Below are 18,838 nucleotides of genomic sequence, written 5' to 3'. Positions count from 1 at the left end.
CAAATTTTGTCAAATGCCTTTTTTTTTTCGTTTATTGACATAAGATATATTGGTCTGCAGTTCTTATTTTTTTCTTTTTTGGAATGTCTTTGTCCAGTTTCTGTATCTGAATGTTCATTACTTTGACAGATTCAGATATTTCTTTATACCCATGTATTGCTTGTTCTCTGTTCTTTCTATTTTCTTCTACTGGAGCTCTTATCAGATGTATGTTAGACCCTTTGGTCTGTTCTCCATGCTCCTACTTCTCTTTTGTGTTTTCCATCTGTAGTAATTTGCTAGGGTTAACAAAACCACAGATGGTGTAGCTTAAACAACAGGATTTTATTTTCTTACAGTCCTGGAGACTAGAAGTTCAAGATCAAGGCATTGGTAGGTTTGGCTTCTTCTGTGGCTTCTTTCCATGGCTTGCAAATGGCTGTCTTCTTGCTGTGTCCTAACATGATTACCTTTCAGTCTGTGTGTTTTCTGTGTCCTCATCTTCTCTTCTTATAAGGACACCAGTCATATTGGATTAGTGCCCATCCATATGACCTAATTTTACTTTAATTGGCTTTTTAAAGACCCCACCTCCAAATACAGACACATTCTGTGGAACTAGTGTTAGGTCTTCCACATATGAGTTTGGACAGAGGGCACAATTCAGCCTGTAGCACCATTTCTTTATTTTTCAGTGCCTCATTATAGTTGGTCATTTTTAAAAACATCTTTGTTTAGATACAATTCTGTATTACCCTGTACTCGCATTGCTGTAAAGAAATACCTGTGACTGGATAATTTATAATTTAATTGTCTCACAGCTCCACAGGTCGTACAGGAGACATGATGCTGGCATCTGCTTGGCTCCTGGGGAGGCCTCAGGAAACTTACAATCATGGCAGAAGGTGAAGGAGAAGTAGGTGTCTCATATGGTGGGAGCAGGTGCAAGAGAGAGTGAGGGGGGAGGTGTCACACACTTTTAAGCGACCAGATCTCAAGGGAACTCAGTATCATGAGGAGAGTACCAAGGGGGATGGTGCTAAACCATTCATGAGAAATCAACCCCTATGATCCCATCACCCCCTACCAGGCCCCACCTCCAATGTTGGGGATTACAACTCAACATGAGAGTTGGTGGGGACACAGATCCAAACCATATCAAATTCACATACCATAAAATTAACCCATTTAAGGTACACAATCCAGTGGATTGTAGTATACTCACACAGTTGTGCAATTACCACCACAATCTAAAAAACAAAATGCTCCACCTATTAGCAGTCACTCTCCATTTTGCTTCCTTCCTAAATCCTAGACAACCACAAATTTACTTTCTGTCTCTATAGATTTGCCTATTCTGATATTCTAATATAAATGGAATCAGACAGTATGTGGTTTTTCTATCTGACTTCTTCAGTTAGCATAATGTCTTCAAGGTTCATCCAATGTGCATGTATCAGCACATTGCTCTTTTTAATTGCTAAATACTACATCATTACATGAATATGGCACATGATGTGTATCCATTTATCAGTTGCTAAACATGTGGGTTGCTTCACCTTACAATTAATATGAATAACACTATTAACATTGTACACACACTTTTGTGTGGGCATGTGTTTTCATTTCCCTTGGGCAAATACCTATGAGTGAAATTGCTGAATCATATGGTAAGTCTATGTTTGACAATTTGCAAAACTGCCAAACTCTTTTCTCAAGTGCTGCACCATTTTGCCTTCCCACTTAAAATGCCTAAAGGTTTTGATTTGTATATATCCTCCCCAGCGTTTATTATTATGTGACTTTTTTTTATTCTGGCCATTTTAATGGATATGGAGTTGTATCTCATTGTAGTTTCGATTTGCATTTTCTTGATGACTAATAATGTGAAGCATCTTTTTATGTGCTTTTGGTGATGTGTTTTTTTCTTTATTCTATTAATGTGATATTTTATATTGATTGATTTTCATAAGTTGACCCAACTTTGCATTCCCAGGATAATTTTCACTTGCTTATGGTGTGTAATCTTTTGTATATATGGCTAAATTCAGTTTGCTGAGGGTTTCTTGTTGTATATTTCTAAAAGATACTGGTCTGTTGTTTTCTATACATGATTTATTTGTCTGGTTTTGGTATCAGGGTAGTATTGGTCTCATAGAATGAGCTGAGAATTGTGCCCTATTCTTTTGTTTTTTGGAAGCATTTGTGAAGAATTGGTACTACTTTTTCATTAAGTGTTTGGTTACATTTACCTTTGAAGCCATCTGGGGCTGGGCTTTCCTCGTGGCTGGTTTTTAAATTATTAATTCATTCTTTCCACTTGTTATAGGTCTATTCAGATTATCTATTTCTTATTAGGTCAGTTTTAGTAGTTTATGCCTTTCTAGTGATTGATCAATTTCATCTAAGTTATCTAATTTGTTAGAATAGAGTTGTTCATAGCAATATCATGATTTTTTTATTTCTGTATGGTTGGTTGTCATTTCCTCTCTTTCATTCTTGATTTGAGTAGTTGAGTCTATTTTCATTTTTCTTGGTCAGTCTAGCTAAAGGTTTGTCAATATTGGATTGTTTCTAAGAACCAACTTTTGGTTTTGTTGATTTTCTCTATTTTTTTCTATTCTCAATTTTATTAATTTCTACTCTAAATTCTTTCCTAATGATATGGTTTGGGTATTTGTTCCCTTCAAATCTCATGTTGAAATGTAATCCCAGTGTTGGAAGTGTGGGCCAGTGGAAGGTGTTTGGAGCATGGGAGCAGATTCTTCATAAATGGCTTAGTGTCATCCCCTTAGTGATGAGTGAGTTCACATTATTTAAAAATGTATGACACCTTCCCTGCCTTTCGTGCTCCCACTCTTGCCATGTGATGCACCTGCTCATCTTCACCTTCTGTCATGATTGTAAGTTTCCTGAGGCTCTCACCAGAAGCTGAGCAGATATTGCTGGCTGTTTGTACAGCCTGCAGAACTGTGAGCCAATTAAAACTCTTTTCTTTATAAATTACCCAGCCTTGGGCATTCCTTTTTGGCAATGCAAGAATGGGCTAGCACACTGTTTGCTTTGTGTTTAATTTACTTCTCCTCTTGTGGTGGAATTTAGGTTATTGATTTCATATCTTGCATCTTTTTAAATATAGGCATTTATAATTATACATTTCCTTCTACACATTACTTTAGCAGAATCTTCAAAGTTTTGTTTGTTTGTTTGTTTGTTTTTTGCTTTAATTCATCTCAAGATATTTTATAATTTCCCTTGTGATTTCTTCATTCACTTCTTGGTTATTTAGGACTGTGTTGTTTGATTTCCACATATTTGTGTTTAAAACAAATTTCTTTATGTAGTTTTTTTAAAATTTATTATATTATGAAGAACACACTTTGCATGGTTTCAGTTCTTTTAAATTTATCAAAACTTGTTTTATGGTCTAACGCATGGGTGCTCCATGTGTACTTGAGAAGAATGTCTATTCTGCTCTTACTGGGTGGAATGTTCTGTTAATGTCTATTAGGTCAAGTTGATGTATAGCATTTTTCAAGTCTTCTATTTATTTGTTGATCTTCTGCCTACTTGTTCAATCCATTATTGAAAGCCGGTCATTGAAGTCTCCAACTATTCTTGAATTGTTTGTTTGTCTTTTCAATTCTGTCAGTTTTTGCTTCACGTATTTGGAGCTCTGTTGTTAGTTGACATTTGATTCTTTTTAGATAGTGCATTATTTTTTTCTGCTTTTTTTTTTTACATTTTAATCATTTTAATAATATTCATGTCATTTCTATCTTATAGCTTTATATCCAATGTTCTTGACCATCAAATTCTTTCATTGTGTCTGCTGATCTCACGAAGCAAAATAAGTTTTTTCACATATTTTGTGAGTTTTCATTGTGAGCTCATGTTTAAATAATTTTATCTGTAGGAAATGTGTACAGCCTAGATTAAAGGTATGTCTTTACAAATTGATTTTTATTTTGCATCTGTCAGATGCTCCAAGAATATCACCATCCTGGAATTGTTTTTTATGTATATTTGTAATGTAGGAAGGTCCTGCAGAAAGCTTAAATTTCACACCTATAATTGTGTAAGCATAGGCCCATGAGACACTTTTTTTTTCATGCTGAGAGGCTAGACCAGAACAAGAAAACTTCCTTTTGTTTTCTGTAAGCTTTTGTTTTGATGTTTTCTAGACTATCCTTTTACAGAATGTGAACCCTTTCTAGAAACCTGGCTTTTATATAGAAGTCTCAGTTCTATTCCTCATCATAAGCAGGATCAAGACCTTGTTTCATTTCCCTATGAGGTCATTAAAACTAATGTCCTTGAGTTACTGAGACCAAGAAACCCCCCTAGAGCTGCTACAGGATTAGTTCAGGCCCTTTAGTTTTTCATTTTCTCCTTGTTTTTGAAATCCGGGAATTTATTTTCTTGGGCTATGTCTATGCATGCAATAGGATGTTTGTAATACGTTAGCTGGCATTTGTAAAGAGTTTTCAAGTTTCCTACTTCAGACTATTGTACTATTGTCAGAAATGAAAATCAAGTCACTTTCTCTCCTTAGTTTTTTTCTTTGGAAAATAATGTTGCTTTAATAAAAATAAATTTAATTCAGAATGAAATAGAAAATCACCTAATCAATACACTAATAATTGCTGCAGGCAAGATCCATTGATTAATATCTACTGAGGAATATCTATTTGGAGCCACAGCGACTCACTGAAACATCCTTTGCTGATGAGGGTTAGATATTCCACATTCTGGTCATTCATTTATCCCGCTAGTAAGTCCTCACTGCAAAACTTAGGACTCCTCTGAGGTGGTCCAGTCTTCACCTCTTATTTCATTGATAGAAAAACAAAGTACTCTCTCTCGTCATCAAAAAGAAACTGAGTCTGATTACAGATACTGTGAAAGCTATATTCTTATTCCTATCAGAACAATATTCATATCCAGCTCTCACTATAAACCAACATTCTTCTCTCACCTGTGAGCAACTGATAGCAATGACAGTGGTGGGCGTGGAGGTGGGCCTCATGATCCAGGTAGTCCAGGTCCCATGGAAAATAGTCCAGAGCTCTTCCCTAGGAAGCTGAATATGACTACTGCCGACAAGCTGACAAGCATGCTACTTGTATATATCTGAAGAGACACTGAGGATCAGGTCCCTCAAATGAACACTGGTTGCAGAGAGTTCCAGATATAAGATTTAAGGTATCTTGCTGAGGTGAATACCCATTGTGGACAGGGCCACCAACCACAGACACTGGACCAAGTCAGTGATATTTTTGAATGTTACCGGGATCTGGTTAGAGCCATAGTTTCCTACGCAGCAGGTGAAGCAAAAGGTCCACTGAAAGACCTCATCCCAGAGTGTTGTTCTTCTACACAGCTGAAATGGTTTTCTCAATAATATCAATGGTTACAGAAATACCATTTGACCCAGCAATCCCATTACTGGGTATCTATCCACAGTAATATAAATCATTCTTTTATAAAGATACATGCGTGCATATGTTCACTGCAGCACTATTCACATTAGCAAAGACATGGTATCAACCCAAATGCCCATCAATTATAGACTGGATAAAGAAATGTTGTGCATATACACCATGGAATACTATGCAGCCATAAAAAAAGAACAAGATCCTGTCCTTTGCAGGGACATGGATGAAGCTGAAAGGCATTATCCTCAGCAAACTAACACTGGAACAGAAAACCAAACACCACATGTTCTCACTTATAGGTGGGAGCTGAACAATGAGAGCACATGAACACAGGGAGGGGAACAAGACAAACTGAGGCCTGTTAGGGGGTGCAGGGGAGGGAAAGCATCAGGATAAATAGCTAATGCATGTGGGGCTGAATATCTAAGTGATGGGTTGCTAGGTGCAGCAAACCACCATGGCACATATTTACCTATGTAATAAACCTGCACATATATCCCAGAACTTAAAATTAAATTAATTACATTAAACTTAAGAAGATCAATGGTTACTACAATTCCTTAAGGGGATCCTCAGTTTCTCAGTAAGATCACTGGTTTGTACATCTCCCTTGGGGAGGCCAGTTATGAACAATAAAGCTCATTAGCAAGTATGATGTTAATTGTTAGAACTAGAAGATACCTTTTCTGGAGTTAAATATGTTCCTTCTATTCCTCATTTCTAACAATTTATTTATTTAATATTGGCCATTAAAATTTGTTGAATTTCATGAAATGACCATATGCCTTTTCTCTCCTCTACTTTCTTATGAAACACACCTTCATGGACTTCAACTTGGTCATAATGCAATTAAATTTTCTGTGCATTTCTGTAAGAGTGCTGTTAATATATTATTTGGATAGTTTTTGCATCTGAGTTTGTGAGTGGCATCAGTCAAAGATTTTTTTCTCAGACTCTCCATTGGGACTTAATATCAAGCTCTCACTAACCTCATGAGATGAGTTGTAAAAACTTTTTCTTTAAAAAATTCTCTATTAAGAAGAAATCAATCCTGCCAGAAGTTTGTCAATTTTATTAGCCTTAAAAAAGCAGTTTTTTAGTTTATCAAAATTATCTATTGCATTTTTCTTTTTTATTTGATTAATGTTTGCTCGTGTATTAAGATTATAAAGGAGCTGAAAAATTCCTATTGCCCAGTATTTACTATACCATACTTTTTATCATTATTTTAAACTGTGTTCTTTCTATATAACTTTATATATACATATATAAAATTAACCATAAAACAGCCTCAGGCAGGTCCCTCAGGAGGTTTTTCATTTCATTCTCATGCTTTGAATATCTTATTTTTTTCATAAAATATTAAAAAATACATTTCTATTCTGTCTCTGTCATTTCTTAGGAAATCACAGCTCCACGCATGTTATTGTCCCTGAAGACTTTCCAATGGGACAAGATGTGGAGGCGGAAAGCAGTGATACTGATGATCCTGACCCTGCAGAGGCCTAAGCTAATATGTGTGTTTGTGTCTTCATTTCTCAGAAAAAATGTTTAAAGGTAAAAAAGAAATTAAAAATAGAAAAATGCTTATAGAATGAGAATATAAATAAAGAAAATCTTTTTGTGCAGTTGTACAATGTGCTTGTGTTTTAAGCTAAGTGTTATGATAAGAATATCAAAAAGTTAAAACTTTTTTAAAGGTTTGGAAGGTAAAAATGTTATAGCAAGCAAAATTTAATTGATTATTGCAGAAAGAAAATTCTAAAAGTAAATTTAATGTAGGTTAAGTGTAGTGTTTATGAAGTCTAGAGTAGTGTACAGTAATGTCCTAAACCTCCACATTCACTCACCACTGACTCACCCAGAGCAACTTCAAGTCTTGCAAGTTCTATTCATGGTAAGTGCCCTATACAGGTGTACTATCGTTTATCTTTTATACTGTTTTTACTGTGTCTTTTTTATGTTCAGAAATGTTCAGATACACAAATACCATTTCTGTTGCAATTACCTACAGTATTCAGTATAGTAATATGCTGTACAGGTTTGTAGCCCAGGAGCAATACGGTATCCCATACAGCTTAGGTGTGTAGCAGGCTGTATCATCTAGGTTTGTGTCAATACAGTCTGTGATGTTCACACAATGAATAAAATGATGTAGCAATGCATTTATCAGAACATATCCCTGTCATTAAGCAATGCATGACTGTATATAAAAAGAATCATAAACTATGACCAAGCAGGATTTATCCTGGGAATGCAGGACTGGTTCAACATCTGAAAATAAATTGATGTAATATATTAATCATAAAAAACAAAAAACACACATCATCTCATTACATGCAGTAAAAGTATTTGACAAATTCTAACACCATTTTATGATTAAACTTTATGATTTAAAAAAACAACACTCAACTAGAAATAGAAGGGAGCTTCCTCCGCCTAATAAATGGTATCTACAAAAACCCCACAGCTAACATCATATTTAATGGATTTAATGGTGAAAGACTGAGTGCTTTCTTCCTAAGACCAGGAACAAGACAAGAAAAGCCCACTCTCATCGTTTTTATGAGACAGGGTTTCATGCCTATTACTCAGGCTGGAGTGCAGTGGTGCGATCTGTGTTCTCTGCAATCTCCGCTCACTGCAATCTCCACCTCCCAGGTTCAAGTGACTCTCCCACCTCAGACTCCTGAGTAGTTGGGACTACAGGCACATGCCACTGTGCCTGGCTAATTTTTGTGTTTTTGGTAGACACAGGGTTTCACCATGTTTCACAGGCTCATCTTGAGCTCCTGAGCTCAAGGAATCCACCCACCTTGTCCTCCCAAAGTGATGGAATTACAGGTGTGAGCCACTATGCCCAGTCTCATCACTTCTATTTAACATTGTGCAGGACATTCTAGCCAGGACAATAGGCAATAAATAAATAAATAAATAAATAAAATTAAAGTGATCCATATTAGACGGAAGTAAAACTGTCTCTATTCAAACTATAGAAACTCTTAAGGAATCCACAAAACAAAACAAAATAAAACAAAACAAACAAACAACCAAACAAAAAACTCTGTTAGAACAAATAAACAAGTTCTTTCTTCCTGAAGTATGTGCTTCTCTCAAGTGTCTGTTGGTAGTAAACCATTTTCATTAGTACTTGCTCAAAGTGCCTGAATTTCACCTTTGTGCTTGAAAGAGAATTCTACTGGGTATAATGATACTTAACTGATACTATACTAATTTTCTCCTAGCATGTCATTCTCTTGCAGGTAAACTATCTTTTCTATCTGACTGCTTTTACGATCTTGTCTTTGTCTTTGTTCTGAAGGTATACTAAATTTTTCTAGATATCTGTTACTTCATCCCATTGCAAGTTGTTGGACTTCCTGCATCTGAGGATTGGTGTCTTTCATCAATTTGGGGAAAATCTCAACCATTCATTGTTCGAATAATGCCTTTTCCTTCATTAACTTTATAAGCTCTATCATGTATTACAATTAGACATGTGGAATTTTCCACTCATTAGCCTATTTTTTTTAACCTTTTATGTTTTCCTTATCTTTGGGCTATATTTTCAGAAATAACTTTTGTGTATTACCTAGTTCATAGTGACTTTTAAAACTATATTTAACTTTCAACTTAATATTTATATAGCTCTAATTTCAATTATAGTTTTTATTTCTAGAAGTTCTATTTGGTATTATTTCAAATCAAGCATGTTGATTTTTTGTTTCTTCCTAATGCTTTGAATATCTCATTTTTTCCATAAAATATTAAAAATATATTGCTATTCTGTTTCTGGTAATTTTAATATCTGCTATCTTGGCAGGTATTATTCTGCAATTTGTTTTTTTCTGCCTATTTTGTTTTATTTTGCTTTTGCTCCTGGAAACATTCTTCCTCTTGTGCTTTGTATATTTTGATTGCAAATGCACAAATGTTCTTCAGCCATACATTTAAATGCTTTTTTAAAAAAAATATAAAATCTTACAGCTTAAATATGAAGTGCCAGGAGCTTTTCTCTACCTATTTAGTTTTAAATACGTATAGAAACAGTTGTCCAATCATCCCACTATTTTAAACTTCTTCTGTCATTTTGTTTCATGTATGTCTTTTGTTAAATAGCATTATTTGCATTTTTCACTTAACATATTTGAGATGCCTTAATAGGCTAGGTTAGCCTTGACAGATTTAATGTATATTTGATATATTCTGTTATACTTCTGTTATTTTTATACTTTCTTATTTTTCTTTGGCTAAATTTTGCAATAGTGCTTCAGACTTCCTTGGTCTTTCTGGGAATGTATTTTGGAAGTTCACACATTTTTTTATTCTACTGACATTTAATTTAATAATGCACGTTTCTCTAAATATATTTACTCTCTTTCTGTATAAGGGAAGAAATGTATTCTATTTATCTATACTACTTCCCTGTCCTCCACTATTCCTCAGGTTTTTTTTTGTTTGTTTTTGTTTTATTGAGGCAGAGTCTCACTCTGTCACCTAGTCTGGAGTTCAGTGGCATGATTATAATACACTCCAGTCCTAAATTCTTGTATACCTTTGTTTTTATTGACTAATTTGGCCTTTTAGATTTACTTTTTAAAAAATGTATATATTATGTATTTTCTCTTTTAAGAATTAGGTGTTGGCCAGGCGTGGTGGCTCACGCCTGTAATCCCAGCACTTTGGGAGGCCAAGGCGGGCGGATGACGAGGTCAGGAGATGGAGACCATCCTGGCTAACACAGTGAAACCCTGCCTCTACTAAAAATACAAAAAATTAGCCGGGCATGGTGGCGGGCACCTGTAGTCCCAGCAACTCGGGAGGCTGAGGCAGGAGAATGGCGTGAACCCAGGAGGCGGAGCTTGCAGTGAGCTGAGATTGTGCCACTGCACTCCAGCCTGGGTGACAGAGCAAGACTCCATCTCAAAAAAAGAAAAGAAAAGAATTAGATGTTAAATTCACGTTAAATTTTGTAATTACATTATCTTTGTTTAGACATCCATTCTAAGTTTTACTGGATTTATCTACTCATCACCATTTAATATTTTGTATAGGGGCTGCTATGGACCACTGTCCAGATTGACTCCTTCAGATCTGAGGTGTTCCTTCCTTCAGCTGCTAGGAGATTTGCCTACTGACAACTCACAGCTGAGTCCCTCCCCAGGCATTGCCCTCACCCATGGTTGCACTCTTTTCTCGGGAATAGCCTGTGATATAGGGGTATAAAGTCCTGGTCCTCTTGCCCCAATTAAGGCATCTGTGAAAATCATCTTGGCTTCAAAGTTTTACATAGGATTGGCTAGGCCCTCTGTTGCAACTATGTCTCAGTTCAGTTGTTTCCTCTATTCATGCCTTTTTCCTTGATTCCCTTACCAACATTGTTTCCAAGAGCACTTTCCAATAAACCAACCTGCATGCAAATCTCCATCTCAGAATTACAGTACCAGGGTTATCCCTAGGGTGTTCAGGGTCCTAAGCAAATACTGTCAATATAACACTTTGACTAAAATCTGTATCACAAACTTCATGGGCCCATTTGAGGTGTAGTGAGTTGTTAATGACATAGGTGTAGTGAATTGTTTAGTTGAAGATTGAGACTAATGGGTAAAGAAAAGGTACTTATGTCTTTGTTCATTGTCCAGTCAATGCCTATGAAGACTATGTGGTGTCCAGGCACTCTTTGTGCCAGTTCAGGTCAAGGTACTATCTTCCGGTTTTTATTAGTGCTCTCTTTATTGTCATTTGCACAGTGCCTGACTAATTTTATACCTCTCACCAGGAGAAAAAGTTGTGGTTATGTTGTTAGACACAAAACTACACCTCTTCTAAACCTGTTTGTATTGAAACAATATAGATTTTCTTGACTCTGAAGTTCTCTAATACCCTTGTTTAATGCTGGTTACATTGTTACTTACGACACTGCATTACCAAAGCTGTCTGTGCATACAGATTTCTAAGGACTCTCAAAGGCTGTTACCGTGCTTTGTTTTTGTTGCCCACAAATGAAATTCCTTCTCAGAGAGGGAAGAAAAATGTGCATGATAATTCATTTTTCTGGTCATGTTAAATTCTAAATTCATACCTTGAAATTTTATAGCATAAATGTAGAATGACACATCTTCCAACTATGTCTTCTTGGGAACTCTTTAAGCTATAATCATTGCATGCTTGAATGCATTCTCTTGATGTTGACAGCACCCTTGCTGCAAGCAGGAAGGCTAGGTGAGGGACCTACAGGCAGAGCAAAAAGAGTGGTCTCATTCATCTAAAGAATGTCTGTCCCTCCTCCCTCACAGTTTAAGACTGATCCAGGAAAGCACAATGTCACATCTATTGGTGACAAGAGAGGACATCAGTTGAAAGGGCACTTTGGCACTGTAGAAAAATGGTCTCAAAAGCCCTCTGAAGAGCTTCATCACCCCCAGAGGACTGCCTGACACATCCCCATAGAGGGGATGGCGCCACCACCCTGGTGGTGAGCACACAGGGTAAAAGACTACTGCCTTCGTTTTACTGCTCTCTGGTGCTGAAGATCAGAGGCAGCAGGCAGTCTGAATATGGTTAAGTGAGTGCCAATCCACAGTCCCCAATGTAGCCCAAGCCCAAGGGCCTGTGATGGTCCAAGAGACTTGAACTCATTTTGTGTCCAATGTGAGTGTCACCCAAAATCAGTATGTCAGCACTATTTTGGTGGTTCAATTTCATGCCTTCTGATGAAAGAAATATTGCTCTGGCCAGTGGAAGTGATCTGTTCACCACATCACTCTCCTAGAACGAGGTCCTGGCCCCGGGGCCCCAGGATAACATCATAGGCACCAGTGCCAGGGACACTTTACATGCAGTTCCAGGACGACCTTCTCTGGGTAAGCTCTGAGGCTGCCCCCAAGTGATTCAGCAGGGTAGGGCTTCCTGCTGCTTCATGGCTCACCCTCAGTTCTAGAATCCATTTCTATGAGCTTAGAGGATCCAGAGATGAGAAATTCTGCTGAAGGTTTTGCCTAACTTCACTTTCCAGGGAGCCTTTTCCATAATTTGTATTGGAACAAAAACTAGTGACTGATTCATCCATCTGGTTCTATTTTTGATTAAAATTATCAAATTTCCTCAAAGATCTTCCCAGTTTTCTTTGGGGATTTTTGTTTCTTATTTTCCCCTTTCTCTTGACCATTCCAATGGGAATTTGGAAAGAAGGGAAGCAAATTCATGTGCTTAAATGATAATTTATTATTGTTACTTATTTTATTTAGCAACCCATTCTATTCACATCTCCTCCCATTTTTGAGGGGTTCTGTGGGGTTTGCCATTTTGACCTAAGCACCAGACTGTTCTTCAAACTTCAACAGAAAATCCGCAGGGATAGATGCTCATTCTCTTTGCTGTCTCCAGATAAATATGAATGCTATCTCATAGTGGGGTTCCCAGCCTGTTATCTGTGGATCTCTGAGTTTTGAGGGCACATGCCTAAGCTGGTCACCACAATGGAACCTTCTGTACGCTCAGAACTCCAAGGTTGGTCTGGATCTCACTCCTAAAATTGCTGAGGATCTTTCTTTGAATATACTTCCTTTCAATGCACTTCTTTTCTCTACACAATTCAGGGACGTCTTTGAAAACCTTTCAATGCCTTTTACTCTCAGAGCTCTGACAACCCCCGTGGGGTTAAATTGCCCATTGAATGGGAGGTACTCTCGCTGTAGAAAATATGCCTGGGTCTCAGGCCTCTGAATCACAGACAACCTTCATATAATTCACCCTAAGCCCTCCCTCTACCTTGGGGGACTGTGTTTTTTTCTGGCGAAGGGTCTGCCTAAACTTTCTGGGCCTCCCTCAAGAGGCAGTGTCAGTCCAATCAAACTCTTCCTCTCGTAGCCCTTCCTGGACCACAGGGCCACCAGCTCTCTGCAGAGCAATGCAGTAGAGGGCCCAGTTATGCCTTTGAGCCATTGTCATTGCTCCTGGCTCATGGTTGTGCCTGATTCTCACATTCTGACATCCTTTCCACTGTGTCTTTGAAGTTCTTGACACTTAAAAGAATTGCCCACCCTTTTCATCATTAGTACACTATATTAGCATCTTGATTAAAAATTGAATGAAACTTGCATTAATTTTTCTGCTGAGCCTGCCAACAGGGACCAGGCAGGATAAAGGGATTTTCTAAGGCTGGCCTGGCTCTGAGGCAAGGGTGAATCAGCCAGAGATGTAGACATAACATCACAGGCAACCCGCAGTCACCTGTGGCTCAGGTTGCACGATTCCTACTGTGCAGTCCTGCAAGCAGAGTCCTTTTCCAATGTACAGGCATTGGCCCTGGAGGAGCTACTCCAAGACTGTCCCTCTTTGCAAAGGAACTGATTTAGTAGAGCATCTCCAGGGTATTGAGTCTATGCAGTTCTCTGCTGAACACTTCCTACGCTGTTAAAGAGTTTACAAAGGCCCAGCTTTTTCAAGTTGAGAACCTTGCTACGGATACCCAGGTGTAAGCAATTTGGGTGTCTATCTTCTCTGGTTTTGTGTTTCTTCCTCAGAGGTAAAGGAGAAGAACTCAAGAGATATCTATACTCCTTTCACCTGTCTTTTCCTCACTTATTTCTTCCTGTGCTTTGTCTGTGTAGCCATTTTGAACAGTCCCAAACATCTTGGGAATTCCCAGGAAGTGCTTTAATTCTTTCCTTAAGTGTTATAACCACTGTCCTTACGTTTTCTACTTACAAACATAAATGTTTGTTGCAGAGAATTAGAAAATACAATGAAAAACAAAAGAAAGAAAAATCACCCTATTCTCACTATTCAAAGAGATAGTAATCACTGTGAATGTTTTAATGCATTTCCTTCTAGTTGCTTTTCCATGTTTATATTGATTTTTTACGTGTGTAATATTACTATATAAACTATTTTGTATCTTGTGATTTTCACTTGACAATATGCCCTGGACATTTTTTTTCATGTTATTAAATATTCCGCTGTAACTGCTTTTAAAATAAGTATATCATATTCCATTTCATAGCCATAACATAAATTGGTTTTCTAATTTCTGGCTGTTTAATATTAAGGTTTTCATCTTCTCTCTCTCCCTCCTCTTTTTTCTCTTTTTTCTTCTTTTTCTTGTTTGGTTTTAGTATTATAAACAGCACTGGGAGAGAGGAAACCCCATTTTTGCACAAATCCTTGATTCCATTATCAGCATAAATTCTTAGAAGTAGAAATCCTTCATCCTAGTGTGTGTTAGGCTAATCTTGCATTGCTATAAAGACATACCTGAGGCTGGGTAATTTATAAAGAAAAGAAGTTTAATTGGCCCACGGTTCTGCAGGTTGTCCAAGAAGCATGGCACTGGCATCTGCTTGGTTTATGGGGAGGCCTCGAGGAGCTTTTACTCAAGGTGAGAGTCAAAATGGGAGCAGGCATCTCATATAGCGGAGTGGGAACATGAGTGAGGGAAGTGCTAAACACTGAAACAACCAGATCTGAGAACTCACTCCCTATCCTGAGGCCAGCACCAAGCCATGAGGGATCTGCCCCCAGGACCCAAACACCTCCCACCAGGCCCTGCCTCCAACACTGGGGATTACAATGAGATTTGGCAGGGACCTATAAAACTATATCACCATGCATGAAACTTCTATGTTTTTTAAAAACACCATATTGTCTTTCAGGAAGGCTAGATTAATTTATATCTCTGCCTGCAGTATGTAAGAGTTCATTGTGCCAATGTTAGATTATTAACCCTTATCCTCGTGTGTGTGTGTATAATATGTATACAAATGATATATGTTCTTTATATATATGCACATATATATAATTTTCTAGAAAACTATTTAGAAATGTATTGCTTCAATTTGTAATTCTTTGATAATAAAACATTTTTCAGGTGGATATTTTTCATCTTTTGCGTCATGCATATTTATATCCTTTGTTTTTGCCATTCTTATTCATTTTTTACTTACCAGATGATTTGGAAGAGCTTCTATATATTCATGATGTTAATCCTTTGTCCATTTCTATGGTTTGCTTTATAGATTTTTTTGACATGCCAAATTCTAATTTTGATAGCATTAAGTTCATTCCTAAATTTATTCAACAAAAAATAATTTAGATCCTATTATATGTCAGGCATGGTTCTAGGCAATAAGGATATAGCAGTGACAAAAGAGACAATGACCTCCCTCATGGGGTTTACTTCCTAGTGAAGAGTGGTGGGGTCACACAATCAACAAAGTGTGAAAATGTCAGATAATGACCAACACTAGGAAGCCAGGTGAAGCTGCACAGAGAGAAGAGACAGCCTGACTGCTTGGACTGCAGCAGCCAAGGGCGGGTGGCACCTTTTGAGCAGAGACTTGTGTGAAGGGGAGTGAGCTCTGGGGCCTTCTGGAGGAACAGCATCCGCTCAAGCCTGCAGTAGGAAGGCACTTGACATGCGGAAGGGCTCTAATGAACCCAGTGTGGCAGGAGCAAAGTGAAGACTTGGAGAGCTGAGGAGGCCCGGCCGGGATGCTGAAGGCTGCTCTCTCCTGTCTGGGAGAGCCCTCTGGCTAATTTTCAGGAATTTTGATAGTCAGTTGTTAAATGTAGCCATGATCAAAAGTTAAATTATCTAAACTCAAAATGAAGTACATTGTATCAAAAACGAAGGCAGAAAACACTCAAATTTCTTCACTTCTTAATTGTTTTATTACAATTGACCATTAGCTCTGCTCTGGAGGTTAACTGCATCTATTTTATCTGCATGGTGGAAACACTGTACAACCATGTGCTACCATGTGTCCCTCTACTACTCTGAGCTCAGTGACAACATGTTGGTAGCTTGAAATCAGCCATGGTGAGACTATCTACACCATGGAAATCAGGAAATTCTATAAATCCAGGGCTTTTACAAATTCTTACGTCGATTGTCTAGACTTCAAATGATAGAGAAAATGTTAATGTAGATTAAGCTTGAAAATGTGTTTTGTCTGTAGCACTTACATTATGAAGAGCACAAAAAATTGAGGAAATAATCTCCCAGTATTTACAAATGATTATCCAATCCAGCAAAACATTGTTTGCACCACTGATGAGCAAGTGAAGTTCTAGCATGTGTTTTCATTGTTTCACTTTCTTCTTACGAATTAATATAAAGAACTATGTCAAGCAACATTCATTTTGGAACTATACTCACTCATCGATTGTAGCCATAGGTTTGCTAAGGATACACAAGTCTGGCAAAAAACAGTGAAAGCATTCTGTGAGGATTAATTGACTATATGGAATTTACAATGAACGATACTGTAAAGTGTATTGCCCTTTGCAAATTGTGTGCAACATATCCTTTATATCAGTGAAATGTATAATAAACACACATATGTGTATATGGGCATGCCTTTTTTTCACAACTGGTTGTTGAACCAGCACAGCACTAAAGGCAAGACTAGAACATATTGGGCTTTTGGGGACCAAGTAAGGATTTTAGCTATTTATTCTAAGTATGATTGGAAGCTATAAGTGTTTTTTGAGTAGAGGAAGAAAATGGCCAGTTATTAGTTTATAAGAATCATTTTGGCTGCCATATAAAAAATGGATTAAAAGAGGTCAAAAGGGAAGCAGGAAGACCCGTGAGAAGGCTCTTGCAAGAATGACAGTGCTTGGGTAAGAGTGGCAAAACGGCGTTGAAAAGTGGCTGTATTCAAGATACAGTTTGTAAGTAAGTCCACAGGCTTTCCTGATTAATTAAATACAGGATTTGGGAAAGAGAGAGATCAAAATGTCTCTGTGGGGCTTTTGATGTGAGCAACTATGAGGATGGCAATGGTGCCTGAGACTGGGGACCTAGGAGAGGAATTTGGATGGGAACATTAAGAATGTGGTTTTGGATGTGTGACATTTGTGATGCTGTGGGGACTTCCAAGGGGGAGGTCGAACACACAAATGGGCAGAGAATCTGCAAGAGAGATATGTGCTAGAAATGAACATTTCATGTTCAAAAGCACAGAAAAGGTATTTAAAGTCATGAAAAGAAATAAGATCATCAAAATATGAGCATAACAGGCAGGAAAGAGTTTCAAGATGGCACTGCAGAGCACCCAGCTCCTAGAAACTACAGATGTGAAGGGGGCACAGAAAAGAACCAAGAACGTGGAGTAGTCTTCATGCCCTTGTGTAAACTGTCTTTGGGATCTGCTTTTCCCAACTATCTCTGCACCAGTAATAAATTATTTTAATTCCTATAGGTTTATGATAGATTTTAATATCAGGTAAAGTAAGCCCCTGTCATTAGTTTTGTTTTAATTTTCCTAGCTATTCTCTTGTGTTTATTTTCCTTGGATATGCTTTCAGACAGTGGTGTTTGTGTTGAAACAATTTGATGGTTAAATTTTAAATGATTTATTATTTAATGGATACCTTTATGATATTAAGTCTTACTTTCTAAGAAAATGTTATTTCTCTCAATTTATTCAAATATGCTTTTATGTGCCTTTGTAAAGTTTTAAGGTCTTCTTTATAAAGGCCCTAAATAATTTTTGATAAGTTTATTCTTACACATTTATTTTATTCTATTATAAATTGAATACTTTCTCCCCATTGTTTTTCTAGCCAGTTATTGCCAGTATATAACAAAGTTACTCATTTTTATATACTCAGTTTTTGTCCAACTTACTGAATGCTCTTATTCATTATGAAGCATCTTTAATTAATTGGAGCTTACCGGAGTGATAATGATAATAATTCAAATAATAGTGGTTAGATATTATTTTCAAATATTTACATCTTTTATTTTCAGAGTTGAGATAATTGACTAGACTGAGAGCATATACCCTTATATTTTCCCTGAATTTAATGGGGGAAAGCTGCTCTTATTTCAATGTTAACTATGCCATTAGCTAGTTTTATTGAGATTAGTGGTTCTCAAACTTTGGCGTTTATGAGAATTAATTGTATTTTTGTTAACAATACAGAACCTGAGAATTCATGTTTCAGGTGCAGAGGTTAGGATGAGGCTCATGTCTCTACATTTTCAGCAAGCAGTTTAAGCCCTGCCTAAGAGATACACTCGTTTTCATGTTAAAATAACATTCTCCTATGCCCAGTTAAGTTTTATAAAACACTTTTTTAAATCCTCCCTCAAGTGTGAATTTTATCCTCTAATGAAATAATATGATAGATTCTAATCTTGAAATAATTCAGTTGAATTACTAAAATGTACTCTCAATTGTACTTAAAATTGCTTTTACCTCTATATTAAAAAGGGAGCTTGGTTTATACTCTATTTTGAAGGTTACTATTGTCAGGATGTGTTTTTCAAAAGCAGGTACTTGTTCTAGCTTTTAAAAAATGAATCAGAAAACTTCCATACATATACAAATGATTTCATATATGTTATATATTGACTTATGTGAATATATATAGAAGTTTTCTGTCGCTTAAAAGTTTGAATTCCCTTTGCC

General features: G+C 37.0%; 1 long non-coding RNA gene across 4 annotated transcripts in view; it reads left to right on the top strand.

Moving 5' to 3' along the window:
- LOC123571897 (uncharacterized) overlaps positions 1-7,141 on the top strand; it is a 154,889-nt gene extending 147,748 nt beyond the window's left edge. For all 4 annotated transcript variants that reach the window (XR_006696199.3, XR_010584755.2, XR_012431788.1 and 1 more), the window contains one exon: positions 6,820-7,141. This is a non-coding gene — a long non-coding RNA (uncharacterized lncRNA). The remainder of the gene's footprint in view (positions 1-6,819) is intronic.
- Positions 7,142-18,838: the final 11,697 nt, after the last annotated feature.

This window comes from Macaca fascicularis, chromosome 2 (assembly GCF_037993035.2).
Source record: "Macaca fascicularis isolate 582-1 chromosome 2, T2T-MFA8v1.1".
NCBI lineage: Eukaryota > Metazoa > Chordata > Mammalia > Primates > Cercopithecidae > Macaca > Macaca fascicularis.
The sequence above is the reverse complement of the archived record's forward strand: the minus strand, read 5'-3'. Positions and strand labels throughout refer to the sequence as shown.